Source organism: Notamacropus eugenii, chromosome 1, assembly GCF_028372415.1.
Source record: "Notamacropus eugenii isolate mMacEug1 chromosome 1, mMacEug1.pri_v2, whole genome shotgun sequence".
Classification (NCBI taxonomy): domain Eukaryota; kingdom Metazoa; phylum Chordata; class Mammalia; order Diprotodontia; family Macropodidae; genus Notamacropus; species Notamacropus eugenii.
The window spans coordinates 719,475,876-719,502,758 of NC_092872.1; the positions used below are offsets into that span (position 1 = coordinate 719,475,876).

The 26,883-nt window shown below is 40.1% G+C and overlaps 1 pseudogene; it reads right to left on the bottom strand.

Annotated features, from left to right (window-relative positions):
- Positions 1-10,112: 10,112 nt before the first annotated feature.
- Positions 10,113-10,891, bottom strand: LOC140522014 (RNA guanine-N7 methyltransferase-activating subunit-like protein; annotated as a pseudogene).
- Between the last annotated feature and the right edge of the window lie 15,992 nt (positions 10,892-26,883).

Sequence of the window (26,883 nt, forward strand, 5' to 3'; positions counted from 1 at the left end):
AATGCTTCTAGCTTATCCAATTAAATATAATGCTTGATGATGGTTTTAGATAGGTGCTACCTATCATTTTAAGGAAGATTTCATTTATTCCTATGCTCTCTAGTGTTTTTAATAGGAATGAATGTTGTATTTTGTCAAAAGCTTCTTCTCCATCTGTTGAAAAAATCATATGATTCCTGACAGCTTTTTTTTTGTTAATATGGTCAATTATGCTGATAGTTTTCCAGATATTGAACCAGCTCTGCATTCCTGGTCTACATCCTACCTGATCATAGTGTATTATCCTTGAGATAAGTTGCTGTAATCTTTTGGCTAATATTTTATTTAAATTTTTTGCATCTGTATTTGTTGGGAAATTGATCTATAATTTTCTTTCTCTGTTTTGGTTTTCATGCTTTAACTATCAGCACCACATTTGTATCATAAAAAGAATTTGGTATTTGCCTATCTTTGCCTATTTCCCCAAATAGTTTATATAGTATTGGAATTAAATGTTCTTTAACTGACAGAATTCACTTGTAAATCCATCTGATCCTGGAGATTTTTTCTTAGGGAGTTCATTCATTACTTGTTCAATTTCTTTTTTTCTGAAATTGAGTTATTTAAGTATTTCATTTCCTCTTCCATTAATCTGGGAAGTTTATATTTTTGTAAATATTCATCTATTTTACCACAATTGTCAAATTCATTGGTATACAGTTGGCCAAAATAGCTCGTAATTATAGTTTTGATTTCCTCTTCATTGGTGGTGAATTCACCCTTTTCATTTTTGATGCTGGTAATTTGGTTTTCTTCTTTCTTTTTTAAAAAATCAAATTAACCAAAGGTTTATGTATTTTATTGCTTTTTTCATAAAAGCAGTTTTTAGTTTTTTATTAGTTTTATAGTTTTCTTAATTTCAATTTTATTAACATCTCCTTTGGTTTTCAGAATGTCTAATTTGGTATTTAATTGATTTCTAATTCATTCTTTTTTTAGCTTTTTAAGTTGCATGTCCAATTTATTCATCTTTCTCTGTTTTATTCATGAAAGCATTTAGAGACATAAATCTTACTGTAAGAACCACTTGCACTGCATCCCACAAGTTTTGGTGTGTTGTGTCATTATTGTCATCCTTTTGGATGAAGTAATTTATTGTTTCTATGATTTGCTGTTCAACCCACTCATTCTTTAGGGTTAGATTATTTAACTTCCAATTAATTTTTAGTCTACATGTAATTTTTATTGTATCATGATCTGAAAAGGATGTATTTAATATTTCTGCCCTTTGGCATTGGATTGTGAGGTTTTTAATGCCCTAATATGTGGTCAATTTTTGTGTAGTACCATGTATTGCTGAGAACTATATTTCTTTCTCTTCACATTCAGTTTTCTCCAGAGATCAACCATATATAACTCTTCTAAAATTCTATTCATCTCCTTAACTTTTTCTTATTTATTTTGTGGTTAGATTTATCTATTTCTGAGAGGGGAAGGTTGAAGTCCTCTACTCGTATAGTTTTGTTGTGTATTTCTTCCTGTAACTCCCTGAACTGCTACTTTAAGAATTTGGATGCTATACTACTTGGTGCATATATGTTTAGTACTGATCTCACTTTATTGTCTATGGTACCTTTTAGCAGGATGTAGTTTTCCTCCCTATCTCTTTTAATTAGATATATTTTGCTTTTGCTCTGTTTGAGATCAGGCTTGCTATCCCTGCTTTTTTTTCCTTCAACTGAAGCAGAATATGTTCTGCTCCAACCTTTTACCTTTACTCTGCGTGTGTGTCCTTCTGCTTCACATGTTTCCTGTAAACAACCTATTGTAGGATTATGGTACTTAATCCAATATTTTCTCTGCTTCCATTTTATTGGAGATTTCCTATTCACATTTGCAGTTATGATTACTCTCTGTATCTTTCTCTCCATCCTATTTCACTACTCTTTATGCTTTTCTCCCTCTTTTCTCCCCTTCCTTCCTCACTAGAGTTTTGCTTTTGACCACCACTTTCCTCAATCTGTCCTCCCTTCTACTGGCTCCTCCTTTTTCTTTCCCTCTTTACTTACTACTTCTTAACTCCCTTCTATCCATCTCTCCCCTTTTTCCCCCTTTCCTCTCTTATAGGATTAATTAAATTTCTGTATCTGAGTATATTATTCCTTCTTTAAGTCAAATCTGATGAGAGTAAGGTTCACATAATGCTCATCTTCCTTCCTTCTTTCCCTCTACTGTAATAGGTTTTTGTGCCTTTTCATGTGATATATTTTACCCTTGTCTGCCTCCTCCTTTCCTCTTCTCCCACTACCATCTCTTTTCACCACTTAATTAGATTTTTTTATCATCACATCAAAGTCAACTTATACCCATGCCCTCTGTCTAACTATACCATTTTTAAATGTCATAATAATGATACAGTTCGCAAGAATTACAAGTGTCATCTTCCCATGTAGTGATATAAACATTTTGCCCTTGTTGATAATATGTTTTTGTGTTTTTCTTTCCTGTTTGCCTTGTTATGCCTCTCTTGAGTCTTGTATTTGAAGATCAAATTTTCTGTTGAACTGTGGTCTTTTCAACAGGAAATTTGAATTTCCCTATTTCACCGAATGTTCATCTCCTCCTCTGAAATACTATGCTCAGTTTCAGTGGGTTGTTGCTTCTTGGTTGTAATCTAAGCTCCTTTGCCTTATGGATACTGTATTCCTTGCCCTCCAATATTTTAATGTAAAAGCTGCAAGGTCCTGCATAACCCTGACTGTAGTTTCACAATATTTAAATTGCTTCTTTCTGGCTGCTTACAGTATTTTCTCTCTGACTTGATAATTCTGAAATTTGGCTATAATATTCCTTGACATTTTCAATTTGGTCTCTCTTTCAGGAGGTGAACAGTGGATTCTTTTGATGGCTATTTTTCCTTCTAGTTCTAGGATTTCAGGGCCATTTTCCTTGATGATTTCCTGAAAGATGCTGTCAAGGTTCTTTTTCTTATCATGGTTTTCAGGTAGACCAATAATTTTTAAATTGGCTCTCCTGGAGCTATTTTCCAGGTCAGTTGCTTTACCAATGAGGTATTTTACATTTTCTTCTATTTTTTCTTTCCTTTGTTTCTGTTTGATTGATTCTTGTTTTCTCACAGAGTTATTAACTTCTACTTGTCCAATCCTAATTTGTAATGAATTGTTTTCTTCTATTAGATTTTGTGTCCCCTTTTCCATCGGCCCATTTTACATTTTAAGGAGTTATTCTCTTCAGTGAGTTTTTGCACCTCCTTTTTCATTTGGCCAATTATGCTTTTTAAAGACTTGCTTTCTTCAGTGTACTCTTTCCCCATTTGGCCAACTGTATTTTTAAGAACCTGTTTTCTACAAACAATTTTTGTCCTTTTTTCAAGCTCTTGACTCTCTCTTGCATATTTCTCATTTCTTTTCCCAGTTTTTCTTCTACCTCTCTTATTGGACTTTTAAATTTCTTCTTGAATTATTCCAAGAAAGTTTTTTGGCCTTGAAACCAGTTCATATTCTCCCTTGAGGTTTTGAATATGAGTATTTTGACAATGTTGTCTTCCTTTGAATTAGTGCCTTGATCTTTATATGATAATTCTCTGCTTCTGCTTTTTGCTCATGGTGTTTGCCTGTTTCCTGACTTTTAAAGTTGAACTTCCCTGCTGGAGCACAGGGGACACTGACCCAAGTTTCTTGTGCTGCAAGTCTGGACCTGGCCACTGGCTTTGTGTATTGTGGCCTCAGGCACTGGCAGCTAGAAACTGTAGGGGTCTGGCAACTTACCTTGTGCTGAGATGGGATCAGAAACATTGGAGCTCTTGGTGTGAATGTGGGAGTCTTGCCCTTGGATTATACCTATTTACCCAGGCTTCTTTAAAGCATTTGATATTTGCCTGCTGGAGTATGTCTGCCATCCTGAAACTGTACCTCCTGGAGTTGTGCTTCCTGGAGTCATGCTGAAGCACTGAGAGATTTGGCTGCTGGAGAATGCTGGCACATGTGGTGGTTTTCTGAGCTGGTGTCTACTGGTTCCCTTACCTGTGCTGAGGTACTTAGGGGGTCCTGGTGTTGATGCTTGCCTATTCCACCATCATGGGGCTCAGGATCTTCCCCTGGTTTGCTCAGGTGGAGCTTGCTACTGGCTTGCTGGGATGCTTCCTGTCCTTTACTGCTCCCCCTATACCAGAGACAGAGGAGTCTTTCTCATTAATCTCCCAAGCTTCCTGGGCTATAAGACTGATGCACTCCATCTTTTTGTTGGCTCAGCTGTTCCAGGGTTCTCCTGGGGTGATATATTTTGGGTGTTCAGAGGTCAATAAGGGATGGTGAGAGTGACTTACTTCTTATTCTGCCATCTTGATTCTCAGATGTCCATCCCCCTAGTCTGTTTATTAAGGTGTTATTTTCTTTAGTATTTTGGGGGTCTACTTTACCAAGCTGTTGACTCTTTCCTCATGATTTTCTGGCATCCCTCTAACTTCTCACCCACGTTTTTCTTCTACTTCTATTACTTGATTTTTGAAATCCTTTTTGAGCTCTTCCATGGCCTGAGACCAATTCATATTTATCTTGGAGGCTTTGGATGTAGAACCTTTGACTTTGTTGTTTTCTTCTCTGCATGTGTTTTGTCTTCCTTGTCACTATAACTCTCCATAGTCAGAATTTTTTCCCATTGTTTGCTTATTTCCCCAGCCTATTACTTGACTTTTTAATTCTTTAGGTTTGAGGCTTCATTGTCCCAAGCTTCAGAGACTTTTGTAGGTGTTTTCAGAGATATTTCTAGGGATCTATAAAGTTCTTCCAAGGTGGTATGATCTGAGGAGAGGTGTGTTTCCTATTCTCTTAGACTGTGCTCTGTTCTGTGAGTGACCACAAGTACTCTTTTCTTCTGCTCTGGAACTGTGACCAGTTCCCACTCCAATGTGACAGGGCCCTGCTCTGCCAATGTCCTCCTTGCTTTGGGACAGCCAAGTAAGACTGTGATCCTGATCCATTTATGGGCAAAACAACAGAATTCTGCCTCTGTGATAGCAAAAAGACTCCCACAATCCCCCTCTGACCAGTTGTTCAATCCCCTTAGTGTCTGTGGGCTGAGAGCTCTGAAATAAGCAGCTGCAGCTGCTAATTCAGTCACTCCAAAGGCCTGCTTCTAATTTATTTTGTCTAGGGCTGAGTTAATGCAGCCTACACTGGGCTGGGTTCCACTCTTACCTAGGTGTGAGACACCTTTCCTGCCAACCTTCCAAGTTGTCTTGGGCTGGAAATTTTTTTCACTCTGTCTCTTTGTGGGTTTGGCTGCTCCAAAATTTGTTTAGTATCATTTTTTAAAATTTATTTTTAACCCAGTTTATAACAGATAAATCAATTCAAACTTTTGGTCAGGTGATACTTCTTTTTAAAGCATTTACAATATGGACCACAAAAGAATTTTTTTTTAAACATTAACCAACTGAGACACGAATAATATTTATGTTGTTAACTTCACAAGCTCTTGACCTAATTGTCTCCACAGTATTACTAAGAATTAAAAGACCCTAACTTATTGTTGTTGGTCTAAAGTCCTATGGCTAATAGCTTTATTTTAAACAACCTTGGATGTTCCCCTACCCATGATTTATAATTGAATAGATGTAGTATTAAGCTTACAAATCTTTTGATTATAGGAAATTGCCACCACAAGTAGGGACATTGCAGGGATATGTCAGGTCCAGGTAGGATTAAATTATCTACTTGCATTCAGTCAGGCTTAAAGTCTGCCAGGTATCAGTGGGGAAATTGAGTCAGGAGAATCCCACCTCAGCCCATGCTGAACAGCCACTCTCCCACCCTTCCCTTGAGATCACCTTATGTAGTTCATACCAGCATCTCATCAGCTTACTGGCATCATGGATTGGAGACTCAGATCACCTTTCTTGCTACCCATACCTGGAGTTAGACTCAGAAGAAGAGTCACTTAACAGTCCCATAGTATCTAAAAATGGCAAGTTCCAATAACCATGTTTCAAATATGATTATAGTTTCACTTTGGCTAAGGAACATCTTTTGAGGCAAGTCTTAAGTGGCTTACATGCCTTTCTATACATGTTCTAGTTCCTGATTAAATGGCAATCATAAAATCAAATTTACCATTAAAACCTTGACTTTTCCATCAGTGCCAAATTTTACCCAAAGTTATCTTCTTCTAGGAAATTTAGACTGAAATTCTTTTCTCCAAATTAAAGATGTCATTGATTTATTCTCAGTAATTAATTCAGTCTATTGTTTTAATACTAATTGCTTTTACCTCACTTTGTAACATGTCCAATTTTTCTCCCCATCACTCCCCTCCCCCCGCTTCCTAATACCTTGCATTCTGATTACTCATTCCCTCAATGCACCCTCCCCTCCATCACACCCCACCCCTCTCCTATCCCCATCTTCTCTCTTTTCTTGCACGGCAAGATAAATTTCCATACCTCATTCCCTGTAGTTCTTATTTCCCGATTATATGCAATAAAAATTCTCAACATTCGTTTCTAATACTTTGAATTCCAACTTCTCTCCCTCCCCCCCTCCCTCCCCAGCCCCACTGAGAAAGGAAGCAATTCAATACAGACTAAATATGTGTTCTTTTCAAAAGACTTCCATAATAATTATGTTGTGTAATACTAATTATACTGCCCTCTGTCTTACCCTATCCCCTCTTATTTTTCCCCTATACAACTGACCTTGTCCCTTCTCAAGAGTGTTTATTTCTAGTGACTCCTTTCTCCCATTTGCCCTCCCTTCTAACATTCCCCTCACTCCACTTGTCACCTCATCTCCTACTTTCCTGTGGTGTGATATAAATTTTCATATCAAATTTAGTGAGCATGTTATTCCCTCCTTCAGCCACATGTGGGGAGAGTAGCTTTATTTTTCCCCTCTCTGTCCTTCTCCCTTTTCTCCTTCATTGAATAAGATTTTTCTTATCTCTTTTATGAGTTATAGCCTGCCCTGTTCCATTACTCCCTTTCTCTTCCTGGAATTTTCCTCCTTCACCACTAAATTTTTATTTTATTTTATTTTTTTGTGTGTGGATATCATCTCTTCTAATATACCACACCCTGTACTCTCTGTCTATCTATGTGTATGTATGTGTATATGTATGCACAATCTCCCCAACTACCCAAATTCTGAGAAAAGATTCAAGAGTTAAAAATATTTTCTTTCCATATAGTAATGTAAACAGTTCAGCTTTAGAGTGTCTTTTATGATTTTTCTTTTCTGTTTATCTTTTCATACTTCTCTTGATTCTTGTCTTGGGAAGTCAAATTTTTAAATACAGATCTGGTCTTTTCCTCAACATGAATTCTTGAAAGTTATCTATATCACTGAATGACCATTTATTCTCTTGAAGTATTATATTCAGATTTGCTGGGTAGATGATTCTTGGTTTCAATCCCAGTTCCTTTGACTTCTGAAATATCCCACTCCAAGCCCTTAGATCCCTTAATGTTGAAGCTGCCAGATCCTGTGTTATCCTGATTGTTGTTTAGTATCATTTTAAAAGATATTTGAAGAGGTTTGGGGAGAGCTTAGATGAATCTTGGCTCTGCCTCTTAATATAGATGTCTAAATAGACTTTACTCCTATGATTATGTGTCAGCTATGCTCAAAGAGACTCAGTGGAGAGTCTTGTAGCACATGGATACTATTTTAGAGAATCAGATTTAATATTTATTAGTTAAGGTACTAATAGAATTACATGCTTGGATTCATGAGGACCTGTATTTGAATCCTCCTATCCTCCGAATCTTTATAACCACAGAAGCTTTCTTTGCTTCAGTTTCTTCCACCATCAAGTTGGGTTGCTCACATTTCCAGGATGGTTGTGAGGTTCAAAAGACCTACTGTAGAGTGATTTGCAAATTATACATTTCTGCATATATGTGAACTTGTGCCCTAGTGCTTTGCTTACCATAGCTGGTTATCTCATGTCCATCATGATGTTGAACACCTAGACCATAACCCCCTCCTAGGTCATTTCTCAGGTCCCTATTCTAGTTCTTACAAGCCCAGTAGCTGGAAATTGGAAAAGAAATAAGGAACATGAGGCATGCCTCCTGTCCCTCCTCCCTCCCACCAGGTGAGGGCACCATTGCTCTTCTCATAGTTACATACTGCCTTTCCTTCTCAGGGTACAAAGGATTTAAGGAAAGTGACATCTTGAATTTCAAGAGAATTGCATTTGCCATATTTCACCACATAATTGTTACCCTGTTTTTCCAGTTCAAAAATTGGTTTATCACTTTTCATCATGTAATCATTGCATGGTATAATTCTATTAGTCACACTGCTTAAAAGTTAAACAGAGCAGCAATGTATTCAACAGGGGGATATTGAGATATATTTATCCCTTGTGCATTGCAAGCTGCAAGCCTAGAATTCTAAGCGCAGGAGCATCATCAGTATATTTCTGAAAGATGACTTGCATGGTATGTTTAGAGATCTGCAGTACTAACCATATTGTCCCTCAACCCAATGAAGAATTGTAGGTGCAAGGGTAGGGGGCAGGCAGGTGAAGCTGCCGTGAGTTGCATGATATGGTAAGATTTGCATCTTCCTGGGCATGCTAAACTGTACAATTGTCTGCGAGCAATACTGTTTAGTAATAAATAGTTTTTAAGTAATATCAGCAACAATTTTTCTTTTAAAATGCTTCACATAATTACTGCACTCAAATTTTTATCAAACTATTTTGGCATAAAATCTGCAATGATAATGCTGTGAAACATGGGAGGGAGGATTGAGCAAAGCCAATAGCTTCTGTCTTCCAGAGTTGTCTGGGTCCAGTGGCAAACTGTAGATCAAAATGTCTGGCTATGGCCCCAGATACAGTGGGAGACCTTGGCCTTTTTAACCTAAGGTCTTTCCCAGGTTTCACTTTGTCTGAGGGAGCATCCATCTGGTAATAAAGTGCTACATGATCTAAGGATGAATTCTATTAACAAAAGCTCTATGGACAACCTATGGATGCAATTGTTTTATGGAGTGCTCAACAATACTTGAAATCAGGGTGGCAATGGCTGAAAGTTAGACGTTGCTTTCTTGGTAAGGGCATCTGTCATAAATGAATGATTACAGTATGATTCCAATCAGTTCAATTCAATTAAAAAGAATTTATTGAGCACTTGCTATATATTAGGCACTAGGTCATATGTCCTGAGACTCTGTTTAGTCAAATCAACCAAACTGGATTAAACTTGAGGAATTCCACCATTGCTTAGCAATGGCTTGGGCAGGATTATGGATGGACCTTAACCACCTCCTAAATGATTTTTTTCAGATTCCTATTTTAGCTTTTAAAATCCCCATTAATGGAACTTGGAAAAAGGATGTGGAACATGAGTAACTCCTTTCTGTCCTCTCTCTGACCAGGAGAGGGCACCATTGCTCTTCTCATAGCCACAGATTTTTTTTTTTTTTTTAATCCTTCCTTATCAGAGGACCAATGACACCAGGAAGGTGATGTCTTCACTTTCAGGTGAATTGCATTTAAGTAAGGGAGAAATGGACAAAGTCATCAGCCTCACTCTCACCTCCAGAGCTACCTGGGTCCAGTAGGTAAGACATACATCAGGACAATTGGAAATGGGCCCATAAGCTAAGGTCCTTCTCAGGTCTTAGTTTGTTTGAGGCACTATCCATTCAGTGATGAAGTAATGCATGATCTAAGAATGAATCCCATTAGCAAAAGCCTCAGGGACTATTCACCATCTTTAGTTACAGTTGTGTTGGTGTTTCTGTGAAAAATGATTTTGTCTGCCTTCAGAACATTAAATAAAAAGGATTTAAAGAGGTATATCAGGACATCCCAGAACTGTTTTATGATCTCATTAGAACAAGAATAAGAAAAGTGAGAGTAATAAATGCCAAGCAGGATCCCTTATGTTTTAATAGTTCTTAAGAGTTTACAAAATAGTCTCTTTTTTGCTTATTGTACACGTTTACTCATCTTCCTTTTGTTATTAGTATAGAACTCAGACCTTTAAAATAGGCCTTCACATAGTAGTTATTATTTTGAAATCATGAAAGTCAAATGAAAGGTATGTCAAATATGTTTTCAGCTGCTGTTAATATGACACTCTGTAAGCCAGCTATAACTCTCTAGATGAATTACTTTATTAAAGTCTGCAAAATTCCAGAAATAATCACATCCATATTTACAGAAATTCCTTCAAATTTGAGAGAAAGCAATTGTTTTTCTTATTCCTCACTATGCCTGTATTACAAACTTATGACTAGTGGCAGCCTTACATGGACAACACATGAAATTCAATGCACTAACAAAATATGAAATAAAGATAAATTTAAGGTAGAGTTGAACAATATAGTCCATGACTTCTCTCTAGGATTTATCATTCCCACTTATCATCACTTCTTTCTAGTTGTTTTGTACATGACAGTCTCACATTGCCTAGTATTATCCATACAAAATCATATATAAAAAACATGAGCCAACAGGAAACAGGCAAGTTTCTGACATGTTAGAAGAGAATGTGATTTGTTTTACTTGATGGCTGCCAACAATAACAGTAGCCATAAGGAGGTTGATAATTATAACCATATTGTCCATACTGATGATGGTAGTAAGGTTCTTGTCTGTGTTGCTGATAGTTATTTCCCCAGTGTCTTCCATGCCACTGATTAGATCTGTTGTCACTTGGCCAACCCCACCTGCCATCCCTTCCTTGAAAGTGTCTGTTATCTTGAAGCCGATTGCCTCTGCTTCTCTGATTACCACTAGATCTACAATTCCACACTTCAGTAATTGGAGGGGAATCTGCAGAGGATTTCAGGTACTCTTGATACTCTCTATCATCTTCTGTGAATCAACTGGCAAACATCTCTTCAAAATCTGGAAGAGCATCAGGAGTGTCAGGCATTCTGAAAATTGTAATAAGGTGCAGAGGAGTTAAGATTTCCCCTGGTGGAGGGAAAACCTCGACATAAGGATGATCACTTGATCCTTGAAATCTGAAGTAGAATTTATAGACATTTTTTTTTAAAAGCTCAGTGGCTTAGGGCTGTTATGCAGTTTGGTTGCTTTTTTTTGGTGAAGAAATGTGAAGTCTGGGAGTCATAGCCCCCAGTTCTCTAGAAGTTCTTCAGATTTTTTTTTGACTTAAGTGTAAAGGAAGGGGCAGTGAGGGGTGCCTGTTCCCCCAGCTCATGCGCAAACTGGCCAGGACCTTGGCATCTCTGCAGGTAGCCCTGAATCTGCTGCATGGCTCAGCCTCAGGGCCCCGGTCAACCTGTGAGCCACCCAAAGTAGTCTTAAACTCTAATTTTCTTATGTAAGTTGCACATTATTTTTTTGTTCCAATTTTTAGGTTCAGAAATTGAGTTTTATAACAATTAAGTGAATTTCCCCAATGTTGCATTACTAGTCAATGGCTCTGAAATGGATTGCTTAGATAAAAGAAGGTGTGGTGACATCCCATAAGCTATGTCTTTAGGTCACACAGGGAAGGGAGACTTTTTGAGGGAAACCATGTAAGGGGCTGAGGGAAGGAGGGCACTGTCCTAGGGGAAAAGCAGCCTTGCTCATGTAGTGAATGTCTCATTTGATCCCTTGAGGAAGACTCAGTTTTTGAGGGCTGCAATGTGACTGATTTCTGACAGGGCTCACACAGGGAAGAACTGCTTAATATGTTCTGAGATGTAGAGATGATAGGATGGCCCCCATCATCCAGGTGTTTTGCATTCACTCTTTCCCCCCAACTGCTCCCTGCTGCTGAAAGTTTCTATCATTAGGCTTGTCTTTCTGCTGGGGAAGAGATCAGCACTGGACAGAGCTCAGTGAGGAGATGGAGTTCCCAGCTCAAGTCCTTTGTCTCCTGCTCCTGTGGCTCCAGGTGAGAAAAGAGCACCTGGGGAGGAAATCATGGAAATGGACAGGAGGCTGAGAGAGAGAGCCCTTTCAGTCTGAGCTTAGCTGAATTCACTGTCTCAATAAGAAGTCTTTGAGAGATGATATAGGAGTTTAAAAAAAAAAAAAGCTCCTTTGGTAAGAAGAATTAATTAATTACCATTAACAGAGATTGAAGGGAAAGTTTGGGAAAGAAGAGAAAAAAATCTTGATTCTATAACACCAAATGTTTCTTGATTAGTTTCAGGTTGACAAGGGGAAGATGTTCTGACCCAGTCCCTAGCCTCCCTGTTGATGGCTCTGGGAGAGAGAGTCACCATCAACTGCAAGGCCAGTCAAAACCTCTTACACAGTGATGGGCACATTTACAATGGTACCAACAGAAACCAGGACAAGCAGTTAAGTCACTGATTTATGAAGTCTCCAATCTATTCTCTGGGGTTCCCTCTCAATAGTAGCTGTGGGCCTGAGACAGATTTCACCCACACAATCAGCAGGCTGGAGCCTAAGGATTTAGCTATCTCTTACTGCCAGCAAGAAACTCATTGGTCTCCCCTACAGTGCTCCATCCCTAAACACACATCTCCCCATATCATTCAACTCTGAGCCCAAGGGAATAGCTGCTCTCACCAGAGCCCTTAACTCATCACAGCTGCTGTTCTAAGTTCCAGACAGGACTCCTGGTAGAACCCCTTACTTCCATTTACTCCACTGCTCAAGAAGCAACATGAGATGATAGAAACAGTCTATGACCACAAAGGACTCTTGTTCTACTTGCTGAAATAACGTGTTATCTCAAAGAAAGAGGTGACATGGTATGTAAAGGAGAAACACTAAAAACATTTCCAGTAAACACTGAAGAAAAGCAAGGATGGCCATTATCATGGCTTTAACTTGACATACTTTTAGAAACTCTAGTTATAGCAATCAGACAAGAAAACTGAGGGAAAAAACAGGGGAAATGTAGGCAAAATTTTCTTTGTTGAGGATAAGATAGCTTACTTAGAGAATCCTAGACACTGAATGACAAAATCAATTAAAACAATTGTGATATGAACAGGACCACAGGATCCTAGTTACAGAGCTAGAAGGGAACTTTGAGGCCACAGCACAGGGTGCCCTTATTTGGAGATGTGGAAACTGATGCATAGAGAGGTTACGTGCCTTTTTTTGTAATTGAGTAACTTTAGCCAGAGAACAGGACATGTAAGAGCAGGGGACATAATAGATGTCTTTAAATATTTCACAGAATCCAAGAGTTTCAGATTGGAGAAGGACCTCAAAGACTATTTTTTTGAAATCCATTCTCAAACATGAATTTTTTTGTTTTTACAATTGGCCAATAAATCCTCAAGACTCAGCTTAAAAATGTCATTGAAGAACTCAGTGCTTCCAATTTCATTCCACTTTTGATCTAATTGCTGTAATTTTTTCCTGGAATGAAGCCTAAATTGTCTACCTATCCATTTAAATCCTCTGTTCCTAGTTTTGCCTTACAGGAGAAGAACAAGTCTAATTCCTATTTCACTTGAAAGCCCACTGGAGGTAGCTATCATAACTGGCAATTAGATAGCATAGAAGAGAGTGTACTGGACTCAAGAGTCAGGAAGACCTGAATTCAAATCCAGCCTCAGATGCTAGCCTTGTGAAATTTGGCAGGTCAATTAATCTCTGAATCTTCCTGACAAAGATACTGGAGTAGTTGGTCATATCTTTCTCCTGCTCATTTTACAGATAAGGAAACTGAGTCAAACAAGGTTAAGTGACTTGGCCAGAGTCACCAAAGTTAGTAAGTACTGAAGTGAAGTTTGAACTGAGCTCTTCCTGATTCCAGGCCCAGTGGTCTATCCTCTGTGCCACCTAGCTGCCTTGATTAATGCCTTTACTGTGTGCCAAACACTGCAAAGATTTAGAAATAGAAATTCAGATACACAGACAGATCATGCCCTTAACAAACTTCCACTCTGATATGTGGAGGCAGCACTTATGGTGACTAGTGACCCACAAAGAGGACTTTGGTTTGGAAAACTTTGAGATAGTAAGTGGGGGTATTGGGGCAGAGATGGACACCAGGAATAGTGGTAAAGTGGATTTTATTATGAATGGATGGAAAAAGCATGTATTAAATATAGTAGCTCAGCCTCCAGCCTTGCTGTCTGTGTTGACAGGAGAGAATCCCCTTTAGGGTGGAGCTGATTCCAACACTGACAAGTGAAAAATGTGATACCAGCCAGAACCATGGCAGTCACCCAAACTCCTGATCTCTGAAGCTTCTTACCTCTATTCTGGGGTCCTTGCCTGGTTCAGTGACAGTAGGGCTGGGACAGATATCACTCTCCATCAGTGCAGTGGGTGCTGATGATGCTGATGACTATTTCTCCTGGAAATGTAATGATATTGTTCTCCCACAGTGCTGTAACCCTGAAAAAAAGCCTCCCCAGGCTGCTCAGCTCCTAAACTCTGGGGAGGAGGGGGTTCCCCTAGGTCACAGTCAACTATGGGAGGAGCAGCACAGGCCTCCAGTGGGATGGAGCCTGAACTGGGCTTCAAAGGAAACTGGGGATTCTGCCTGGTGAAGGTGGGGAGGGCCTGCATGACTGTTCCCATGGTTACAATGCCATCCTCTCTTAGAAACCCCAAGTTCCCTTGAAAAGCCCTAAAAAAACTCTGAATTCTCAGCTGAGCAGTAAGCTTTGCCCCCAAGACAAGCAGATATAAACACACACACACACACACACACACACACACACACACACACACACACACACACACACACACACACACACACATACACACACACACACACCCCAGGTGAGGTAACAAGAACCAAGGTGATTTCCTGCTCTGCTCCTGTACCTATGCCTCAGGCTCCACATGTGAGCCCACTAAGTTTTTCAGCCTTTGAGCCCCTCCCTGCCCATTGCTAGATGAAGAACAGGAGGGTGGAAACTGTCTTTACTTCTGTTCAAAACTAAACCAGAAGGATCATTAAGGATTCTGTCTTGGGGTATTGAGCTCCCCCCACCCCAATCCTACATTTGGTCCTTCTCTGGCCTCTTCTCTAATTTCCTGATCTCCCTCAGTCCCAGAACCAAAATGTCCTGCTTTCTGCACATCTCCCCTTCCATTACAACCTGGGGTTTGAGGGGTGAAGAGGGAAACAGTGGGACCTCCCAGTAGATGGATTTCAATTGCTTAATCAGGTGACAGTCAAACCTCTAGACTTGGAAGCAGATGTGAAGGTTTATAGAAGTGGGTAGAGAAGGTTTATAACATGTACTATAACATATGACTTGGGACCCAGGTGTCCTCAGCTCTTATTGAGATCCAGCTGTCTCATAGAAAGAGAACTTCTCTTGAGAAATGAAAACAGGACAGAGGGAAATGCCCCCTCATTGTTATGGTTGGAGTCTGGAAGGTCAAGAATGGACATGGGCCAAGGTGGTAAATGATTCCTGTTTGGAGATTTAAGTGGGAGAGAGCAAGTATGAACACCAGCCTATAGAGAAGAAAGTGGGGGCAGAAGGCAAAGGGAATACAGGGAAGGAAATGGATGAGAGAACCAGGAGGGATGTAGGATGGACATATTGGGGAGAAGAAGATGAGTGTGGCAGGAAGAGAGCAGGAAGACCAGGAGATTCTGGAGAGGAGTTTCAGAGCAGAGCAAGGGATGGAGGAAGAGAGGTGGTAGAGCAATGGCTGTGGGGAGTTCTCTAAGATGGTTAGGCTGGTGGTTGGTAGTCCTGATGGAATTCTGTCCCTAGGGTAAAGATTGAAAGCCTCAGAGGAGAACAGAGAAGAGTGGTCATTCTAATAGGTAGAGGGAAGGGCAGGATGGGATTATTGGGTTTAAGCTAACCTACCCTGAGGAGGCTGGTTGGAAGCAGAAGCACTAGAAGCTGAGAGATCTGTGCCTTCTGGGAGCCATCTCAGCAGAGGCAGGTGCCAGATAGGTCTGAACAAAGACCCCTACCCATTCCTCACTTCTGCTGGCTACCATTTGCATTGAACCTTTTCTTCCCCCTCTGACCTCTTGGTGAGTGTGTCCTCCAGCTTTGCCAGGAGCAGGCTTTCCTCCAGGTCCTGACTCTCAATGTGGGCCCTGCTACTTGTCCAGGCTCCCTGCCACATCCCAAATTACCCAGGGTGCCATCTCTAGTTTTATCTTTGGGTCACAAGCCTGACCCACATATCTCACCCACAGTATCTGATGGAGGCAGAGCTATTGGTCTGCAGTCACTGAGGTTCTGACAGGTGTCATCCCATCTCAAGCCCCTTCTGCTTCTTGGGTCTCTTTGGGAGTATGGAGGAGGGGTTTAGGGCCTAAGGGAAGGAGTGTGTGGCAAGTGCTGTTCCTGCCCAGTCCAAGGTGTCTTCCAAGCCTGACCCTTCCTGCTGTCCTCAGGTAGGTTCTCTCCTCTGAGGGCAAGGTCAGGTAACTCCTGTGAGACCTCACCTTCTATGATGTGGAGCAGGTCAGCATCCAGCCTAGGAAGAAAAGGCATAAATTAAGTCTCCCCCCTCTGCCCTCCTTGTCTTGTACCTTGCTAGCTCAGTCTGCAGAGGACCAAAGTTTGGAGCTAGACAGAATGACCTCCAGGAACTGGAAATGCTCATCCCAGAGCAGGGCAGTACATTCACAGAGCAGAGAAGTATCAGCAAAGATGGAACCCAAGAGAGCCAAGAGAGATTCATCATTAGACACAGGTTGACATTTGCAGTGCTATCAGCAGAGCAGAAATTGTCCTGCCTCAGATCACACATATCTTCCCAAGTCTCTCTGAATCCTTCTCATTTACCATATCTTAGCTCAAGTTTAGGAAGTGGCTGCTCTGTGACAAGTACTGTGATAACCTACTGGAGATGCAGTGAAAGGTTAAAAAAAATAACAGCCCCTGCCCTCCATGAGGTCACAGTCTAATGGGAGAAAACAACTCATCAACTATGTCCAAACCAGCTCTCTATAGTATGGATGGGTGACACCTGAGAAGGAAGGCTCTGATACTTTCATAACCTGGAAAAGCTTGTTTTCAGAAGATGAGATTTTAGCTGAGATGTGAAGGAAGCCAGGAAGATCAGGTGACGGGAGAGGATGAGAGACAGCCATTGAAAGGCACAGACAAAGGAAGGTGAAGGATCAGCCAGGAGGCCAGTGTCCCTGGTCAGAGAGGAGAAGAGGACCAAAGTGTAAGAGAATGGAAGGTAAGGGGCTTGTTTTATGGTGTCTTTTATATGCCAGGAGCCATATAAATATTATCTCATTTGATCCTGCTGGGAAAATTTCCTCAAGTTCCTTGCTAGGGACAGACAGAATAAGGGAGCACAGGTTATAGACAGACAGTAAATTGTGCTTTACTCATCTACTCAGTAGTGTCACACTATATGGATGGAGGGGCAGCAGAGGCCTAAGCAATGGGATAGAGCTGGAGCTGGGCTTCAAAGGAAGCTGGAGATTCTGCCTGGTGGAGGCAGGGAGGGCCTGCATGATTGTTCCCATGGTTAGAATGCCATCCCTCAGGTGGCCTAGCATTACCAGACCTCAAATTGTATTATAAAACAGCAATTATCACCACTTGGTATTGGATAAGAAAAAGAAAGGTAGACAAGTGGAATAGCCCACATACTCAAGATGCAGTAGACAATGAATATAGCAATCTACTGTGTGATAAACTCAAGGACCCCAGCTTCTGGGATAAGAACTCACTGTTCAACAAAAATTGCTGGGAAAACTGGATAACAGTGTGGTGGAAACCAGGCATAGACCCATGCCTGACACCATACACCAGAATAAAATCCAAATGGGTACACAATCTAAGTATAAAGATTGATACTATGGACAAATTGGTGGAACAAGGAATAGTGTGTTTATCAGATTTATGAAGAAGGGAAGAATTTTTTACTAAAGAAGAGACAGAAAGCATTATAAAGTGCAAGAAGCATAATTTTGATTACATTAAACTGAAAAGTTTTTGGACAACCAAACCCAATACAACCAAATTTTGGAGGAATGTAGAAAATTGGGAAAGAACTTTTACAGCTAATGTCTGTGATAAAGGCCTCATTTCTAGAATATATAGAGAACTGAGTCAAATGTAAAAAAATACAAGTCATTCCTCAAGTGATACATGGTGAAAAGATATGAACAGGCAATTTTCAGAGGAAGAAACTAAAGATATTTATAATCATATGAAAAAATGCTTTAAATCACTTTTGATTAGAGAGATGCAAATCAAAACACCTCTGAGATACCACATCACACCTATCAGATTGGCAAACATGACAGAACAGAAAGGTGATCAATGTGGGGGAGAGAATGTGGGAGATTTGAAACACTAATACGTTGTTGGTGGAACTGTGAGCTGATTCAACCATTCTGGAGAGCAATTTGGAACTATGCCCAAAAGGCTAAAAAAATGTGCATACCCTTTGACCCACCAATAGCATTTCTGGGACTGTATCCCCAAGAGATTATAAAAATGGGAAAGGGTACCACATGTACAAAATATTTATAGCAGCACTCTTTGTGGTGGTCAAAAACTGGAAATCAAGGGGATGCCCATCCATTGGGGAATGGCTGAATAAATTATGGTATATGAATGTAATGGAATACTCTTGTGCTGTAAGAATTGGTGAACAGGAAGACTTCAGAGAGGCCTGGAAAGACTTATATTGTCTGATGCTGAATGAAAGGAGCAGAACCAGGAGAACTTTGTGCACAGCAACGACCACAGTGTGTGAGAGTTTTTTCTGGTAGACTTGGAACTTTGTAGCAATGCAAGGACTTAAAAAAAATTCCCCATGGTCTTCTAAGGCAAAATACCTTTTAAATCCAGGGAAAAAACTATGGAATTCAATCACAGAACATAGCAGATCATTTTTTGTGTGTGTATCACGTTTTGGTTTGTTTTATGATTTTTCTCTTCATTATAATTCTTCTACACAGCATGACAATAGTGAAAATGTACTTAATAGGAATGTATGTGTAGATCCTATATAGAATTGTATGCCTTCTTGGGGAAGGAGCGGGGAGGGAGGGGGAAAAAAATCTAAATTATATAGTAGTGATTAGAATTTATATAGTATTATAAAGTAATTATATATAGATTAGAAATTATATAGTAGTGAGTAGAACACTAAAAATAAATAAAATCCATATTAAAAAAAAAGAATGCCATCCCCCTCTTAGAATCCCTGCGTTCCCTTGAAAAGCTCCTTAAAAAGCTATTAATTCTCAGATGAGAAGTAAGCTTTACCACCAAACCAAGCAGGTATATGAGCACGCACACACACACACGCACACACGCACACACGCACACACGCACACATGCGCACACGCGCGCACACACACACACACACACACACACACACACACACACACACACACACACACACACACCAGTTGAAGTAACAGGAAACAAGGTGATTTCCTACTCTGCTCTTGTACCTGGAGGATGAGGGTCAGTCTATGCCTCAAGCTCCACCCTCCAACACAGTAACTTTTTCACTCTTTAAACCCCTCCCTGCCCACCACTGCCTCTTGCCAGATAAGGTCCAGGAGGGTGGGGACTGTCTATACCGTTTTTTAAAAACAACTGCCAAAAGAAATCCAGGAACCGTATGAACACAATTACAAAACAGGTTTTGCACAAATAAAGTCAGATCTAAGTAACTGAAAAACATCAGCTGCTCATGGGTACACTGAGCTAATGTAATAAAAATGACAATTCTACCTAAATTCATTCATTTATTCAGTGCCATACCAATCAAAGTACCAGAAAATTATTTTCTAGAGCTAGAAAAAATAATATCAAAATTCACCTGGAACAGTAAAAGGTCTATAATATCAAGGGAATTGATGAAAAGAAATGCTAGCCCAGGTGGCCTAGGCACACCAGATTTCAAATTGTATTATAAAGCAGCAATCATCAAAGCCACTTGGTACTGGCTAAGAAGTAGAGGGGGTAGACCAATGGAATAGGTGAGGTACACAAGACGTAGTAGACAATGACTACAGCAGTTTATTGTTTGATAAACCCAAGGACCACAGCTTCTGGGATAAGGACTCACCGTCTGACAAAATCTGCTGGGAAAACTGGATAACAGTGTGGTGCAAACTGGGCATAGATTAACACCTGATACCACACACAAGAATAAAATCTAAATGGGTACACGATCTGGGTATAAAGGGTGACACTATAAATACATTAGGTGAGCAAGGGATAGTTTATTTGTCAGATTTAAGGAGAATGGAGAAATTTATGACCAAACAAGAGATGGTGAACGTTATCAAACGAAAATGGGTAATTTTTGATTACATTAAACTGAAAAGTTTTTGCACAAACAAAGGCAATGCAACCAAGATTAGGAGACAAACAGAAAACTTGGAAAGAACTTTTGCAACTAGTGTCTGTGGCAAAGGCCTCATTTCTAAAATATACAGAGAACTGAGTTAAATTTAAATCAATACAAGTCATTCCCCAATTGGCAAATGGTCAAAGGATATAAATTAGCAATTTTTAGAGGAAGAAATTAAACCTATCTATAGTCATATGAAAAAAATGTTCTAAATCACTATTGATTAGAGAGATGCAAATCAAAACAACTCTGAGGTACAACACCACAACTATCAGGTTGGCTAACATGACAAAACAGGAAGTTGTTGGAGAAATGATGAAGATGTGGCACAGTTGGAACACCAGTTCCTTGTTGGTGGAGCTGTGAGCTGATCTAACCATTCTGGAGAGCAATTTGGAACTATGTCCAAAGGACTACAAAAATGTGCACACCCTTTGACCCAGCAATACCTCTTCCAGAGCTGTATCCTAAAGAGATCATCTAAATGGAAAATGTCCCACATGTGCAAAAATATTTATGGCAGCTCTTTTTGTAGTGGCCAAGAACTAGAAATAGAGAGAATAGCCATCAATTGGGTAATGACTGAGCAAGTTTGGTATATGAATGTAATGGAATATTATTGGGCCATAAGTAATGATGAAAAATCAGACTCCTGAAAAACCTGGAAAGACTTGTATGAACTGATGCTGAGTGAAATGAGTTAAACCAGGAGAACTTTATACACAGTAATAGCCACTGTGGGAGGACAGTTTCTGATAGACTTAGTCCTTCACAGCAATGCAAGAACCTAAAATATTTCCAAAGGACTCCCTCCCAAGAATGCTGAGATTGAGAAGAGAGGAAATCTTCCCATTATCCCCTCAACAATCCATGGGAGTATTACATGGGAATTAAGCACTTTATGTCTTTATGAGGACTTTTGTCTTTATGAGGACTTTTCTAGAAAGAGGGTACTTGGATGTACCTATTTCCACCCTAAAAAATGATCCATCTTTTTTTTTTCTGGTTGGGTGGCCAAAATGGTCCCAGTCATTTGGTCCCATTAACTGACCTCAAGAACCACTAAGAGAATCTACATCCAATCAGATCCTGGAAATCAATTTTTTGCTTGTAATACATCCAGCTGTTATACAGATGTGCAGTACTAACATCCTTTCTGTCCATGTCACCACTGTTTTGGCATGCTTATGAGATGATAAGGTTGTAGAGGGCCATTAGTTAGGTCAACGGGGGATGTTTCAGGTCTTCTGTTAACCTACCTATGTCTCCTTGATTGTTCTGCCCCCTGAGAAACTGACAGTATAATCCTTTCCCAGATTGAGAATTGGGACCAAACAGAAAAAGAGGTTTAATTTTACCACAATTGCCAGCACATCATCTTTCAATGTAGAGGTATGGTGAGGGGATGCTATACAGAAGAGGATGGAACATCTTCTTCAAAAATACTAAACAGATTTTCCCAAGATCCATCCAGTGGGCAGTTTACAGCCTTCTGCTCTCTCCCTTTTCTACAAAAGTGCAAACCATGGGTTTCCCCCACATGTTATTCATTCTGTTGATTCTTGGGGGACTACCAATCTGGAACAGGAGAGGATCAAGATGCTGACTTGTTGCTCAAAGAGGCATGAAAATACTATACTCCTTCTAAAACTAGTCTATGCCTCAGATATGACATCTAAGATTTAAGGAGAGTAGTTTCTGCTTTCCATGGGTGACCTCACAGCCTTGAAGTTTCTACCCTGGGTCTTGTTGATAACAAAAAAAGAAGAAGAAACCTTTTCCTGCTTTCCTGTTACAATGTGGAATTTAGGCAAATGAAACTTTCTTTTGGGAAGACATGGGGCCAATGAGGTTGGGAGGAGTCAGGGAGAAGTTCTTCATTTAGGTTACCTCTTTGGAATAGCCCAAAGTGGCTTTTATCCAGGAATGGTTGGACTGGCTGCTTAACCAAGTGAGCAATTTGTGGGAAGAAGCATGACCCTCAGTCAGGGATTCTTCCCTTTGGACACTTACCCAAAATGCCCAATACTTAGAAACTGCCCTTTGCTGTATTGGAATACAAACTTATTGTGCCTTTGGATAGTAACTGCTTTTCACGTCTACTGAGAACAAGGTGGGGCAGGAGAATGGGAGAACTCCTCCAAGTCCTTTCTCACTTAGCTCTTGAGAAGAGCATGAAGGTGTCTCATTTGGTGTTCCTTCCAGTGGAAAAGAAGTTGTACTTGCTTACCTGGAACCTGGACACTCCCTCCCAAGAGTGCTGAGATTGAGAAGAGAGGAAATCTTCCCATCATTCCCACAACAGTCCATCAGGGTATTAGATGGGAATTACACACTTTCTACTACTACAATGGGTTAAAAGAGAGCCAACTTGCATGATCTAGCAGAGCAGGAGAGAGGAGGAATGGGTCTGGGAGGGTACTAAAGGTCACCTCAAATTAGTTTATGATTCCTAGAACCAGGCCTTCCTAGAAGCTCTGTATCCCCATCACATCCTCCCAGTCCTCCAAATACCCTGCATGTGGTGGCATTCTGCAGATGTCCCTGCTTTATTCTGCATCACTTCTTTAGCAAGCACACTACTGGTAGCAGAACCCACAGCACACCCCTGAGACGAAATTGAAGCTTTCCAGTTTCTCAGCCTGTTCCCATCAAGCACTTTCCTGCCTTTCAGGCTAAGTAAAGCAGAGATTCTGGGCTGACAGTAGAGTTCTAATTATGACCATTAGTGAATGAGGACTGCAGCTATAAGAACCAAGCATGTTTGTCTCTGGGTGTCTTGTCTGATTTGAGAAGGCTCTCATCCACCGCATTAAGACTTTCCCCCCCCAAACTATGATATTGTGCCTTGCTGTTAGCTAGCTATTTCAAGTCCATAGTTGAATAAGGAAACATCTTTTTTCTAACCAGTTCTGCCTTTTTTCCCTGTTGCTTAAAATTTCAATGTTATATGTTCTTGATTTTACTCCTTGTGGCTCATATGTGAAAAATATGTGGGGGGGTTTTTGTGCTTTTGAAAGAGATACTTCTCTAAAAATTTGTGCATTTTATTTTCTCTGTGTTGGACAGATGTTCAGTCCTGATGTAATATGTTTACCAGTAAACAAAACTAGTATTTAGAAGTCAACCTTTTCCCACCCCAAATTTGCTGCTATGTTTTTTGTGTGTGCACATGTGTATGGGTAGGTGTCAATAAGACATCTGATTTAAGGTTTGTGGGTCCTTTTTTACTTCTGAGGGTTTCCTAACCAAATTACATGACTGTATTTGTATATTGAATGGATATTTTTGTCCTTTTTTGCCTCTTTTTTGGGGGAAGAAATGATCATTTTTTTGTCATCTTCGTGTGTGTGTGCGCACATAGATAGGTTGATAGACAGATAGATAGAGAGATACAGAGAGAGAGAGAGAGAGAGAGAGAGAGAGAGAGAGAGAGAGAGAGAGAGAGAGAGAGAGAGAGAGAGAGAGAGAGAGATATTGCCAAAAAAGAGTATTCTTTTTTTGTTTCACTCAGATTCAGATTCTGATAGATCTGAAGAGCTGTGGCCTGAAGGTTTTGTCAGAGAAAGTTTTGTTTGCAAAGTGGGGTAGGGAAGAATAAAAGAAAGAACGGTTCTTGTAACTTTGGCAATTATTTGCTTGATGTGTTTGTGTGTGTGTTTGTGCGTTAATTTTAAAAAGCCAAATCATTCATGTATGCCCTTGCTAAATGCTTTAAACTATAGGTGTTTGCTTTTAGAAAACAGAACAGAAGTGGGTATGTGAATCCATGGAAAAGCTTAAGGTCTTTGTTGAAACTGGACTGTAGCCCAGCCCAAATATGAAATTAAAACCCTTTAGAGAGGGAAATGTGCCTTCCCCTCCCCCCTTCTCCATACTGCCAAGGAAGCCCATAGTGGGTTGAGGGATTTAGGGAGAAAGTTGTATTCACTTGCTTAAATCATTTTCTTGTTTGCATCTCATGATTCTGTGTGTTTTCTAGTGTTTTGTAAAAACTGACACTGTGGCATAGATTTCTGATTTTTTGTATTAGACTATTCTTAATTTATTTTACAGGAAAAAAGCAAAAGATGTCATTTGGTTTTGTACAACTTATTTTGTATTGGTTAGTTGATTGTTGTCCTTCGTTTTCAAAGAGGACCAAAACAATATCACCATGATAAAGTGAAGTTTCAACGTGTCTGACTGTGGCTGATCAGAGCAATATGAACTCAGAACGCTCTACCGCAGATTGGTCAAAGATAGTCAGTATGAATTTTTGGGGTGAGTACTCAATATTTGCGCAGTTTATTTTGTACTGTCTCAATTCTGCTTTGCTCATAGAGCACAACACCCTTTCTGATGTGGGTACGCCATGTTGAACAGTCCTGTGTCAGTGTCTCCTATGTTGCACAGTCAAATCCAAAGTTCTTCAGAGTGTCATTGTATTGCTTCTTTTGGCCACCATGTGATCACCTGCTCTATGAGAGTTCTTCATAAAATACTCTTTTTGGCAAGTGTATATTTTGCATTGGAACAACATTTCCCCAGCCCATTGGAGTTGTGCTCTCCAAAGTATAATTTGAATACTTGGCAGTTTACCTTGAGCAAGGACTTCATTGTCTGGTACCTTATCCTGCCAGGTGATCATCAGAATCTTCCTCAGACAGTTCAAATAGAAGCAATTCAGTTTACTGGCATAGCGCTGGTAGACTGTTTGTGTTTCACAGGCATGTAACAATGAGATCAACACAACAGCCCTGTAGACCTTCAGTTTGGTAGTCAGTCTAATACTTCTTCTCTCCCAAACTTTTCTTTGGAGCCTCCCAAACACTGAGCTAGCTCTGGCAATGTATGCGTCAACCTCACTGTCAATGTGTATATCCCTGGAAAGTACACTACCTAGGTAAGTGAACTTATCCACAGCATTCAAAACTTCTCCATTTGTTGTAATCGATGGTTTCACGTATGGATGGTGGTGGCTGATAGAGCACCTGTGTTTTTTTGGTGTGAATTATTAGGCCAAAATTAGCACAGGAAGTAAAAAATTGATCCATACTTTGTTGCATCTCAGTTTCAGAGGCTGCGTTGAGTGCGCAATCATCTGCAAACAGAAACTCATGCACCAACATTCCCTCCACTTTGGTCTTGGCTTGTAGCCTTTTCAAATTGAAGAACTTAACCATTGGTACAGTAGTTGACCTTGATGCCTTGTTCATCCTCATTGAAAGCATATGACAATACGGCTGAAAACATCATGCTTTTTAGCATGGGAGCAAGTACAGAGCCCTGTTTCACTCCATTAGTGACTAGGAAGGCTTGAAATGATTGTCCACTGTCCAAAACACTGGCAAACATGCAATCCTGAAATTGATGTACAATACTGATGAACTTCTCTGGGCAGCCAAATTTTGACATAGTTCTCCATAAGCCCTCATGACTCACAGCATCAGAGGCCTTGGTCAGATCTACAAACATTGTGTACAGACCTCTGTCCTGCTCCTGGCATTTCTCCTGGAGTTTTCCAGCAGCAAACACCATATTGACACTTCTTCAGCCTTTTCTGAAGTCACACTGGCTCTCAGGTATATGACCATCTCCCAGGTGAAGGATCAACCTATTAAGGAGGACTCTAGCAAGAATTTTGTCAGCAATGACTAAGGGAGAGACCCCACTCTGTGATTGTCACAGCACAGTCTATTCCCTTTACCTTTATAGAGATGGACAATGGAGGCATCCTTGAACGCCTGGGAGTTTCTCTTTGCCATATAACCTGCAAAATTTTAGTCAGCTTTTGTATGAGGAGTGGTTTCTCTTGCCATATAACCTGCAAAATTTTAGTCAGCTTTGTATGAGGAGTGGTTCCCCTACCTTGTAAATCTCAGCTGGAATAGAATCAGCACCAGGTGCTTTACCATATGAAATAAGCCTAATGGCCCTCAAAACCGCTTCTTCAGTTGGAAGTTCAGCAAAGGAGAGACTGACTTCAACCTGAGGTAAATGGTCAATGCCCTCAGCATTGACTGATGATGGTCTATTGAGAACACTATGGAAGTGTTCAGCCCATCTCTCTAGGATCATGTCCTTATCACCAATCAGTGTGCCTCCATCAGCACTGAGTAGTTATGATACACCATAGGTTTTTGGTCCATAAACAGCTTTCAGAGAATCATAAAAGCTCTTTGGATTGTTACTACCAGCATAAAACTGAATTTCATCCGTCTTCTTACTGATCTAGGAATCCTGCATCTCTCTAAGCTTTGCTTGTACTTTGCTTTTGATGGAATGAAATTCTGCCTTCTTAGAGGTGGATGAACTATCTTGCTGGTAAATTCTGTGGAGTTCTCATTTTTCATTTAGCAACTTCTGACTTTCCCTATCATTTTCATCAAACCAGTCTTGATATTTGTGAGTGTTCTGATCCAGATGAACAAATGGTGTACTTTGCTGTACACCAGATTTCTGAAAGTTGCCCACTCCTTTTCTGTTCCATTGTTCCCAACTGTGTGTTGGATCAACTTTCCTTCCAAGTTAGCAAGAAACTGTTCATGCTCAGAGAAGAGGTCTAATTTGTTGACATTGAGGCTTCTGGTAGTCATTTTGCCTTAAGGGTGGTGCTTTTGATGAATGTGAATATTTAGCTTAGAAAGGAGAAGTCTATGATCAGATCTA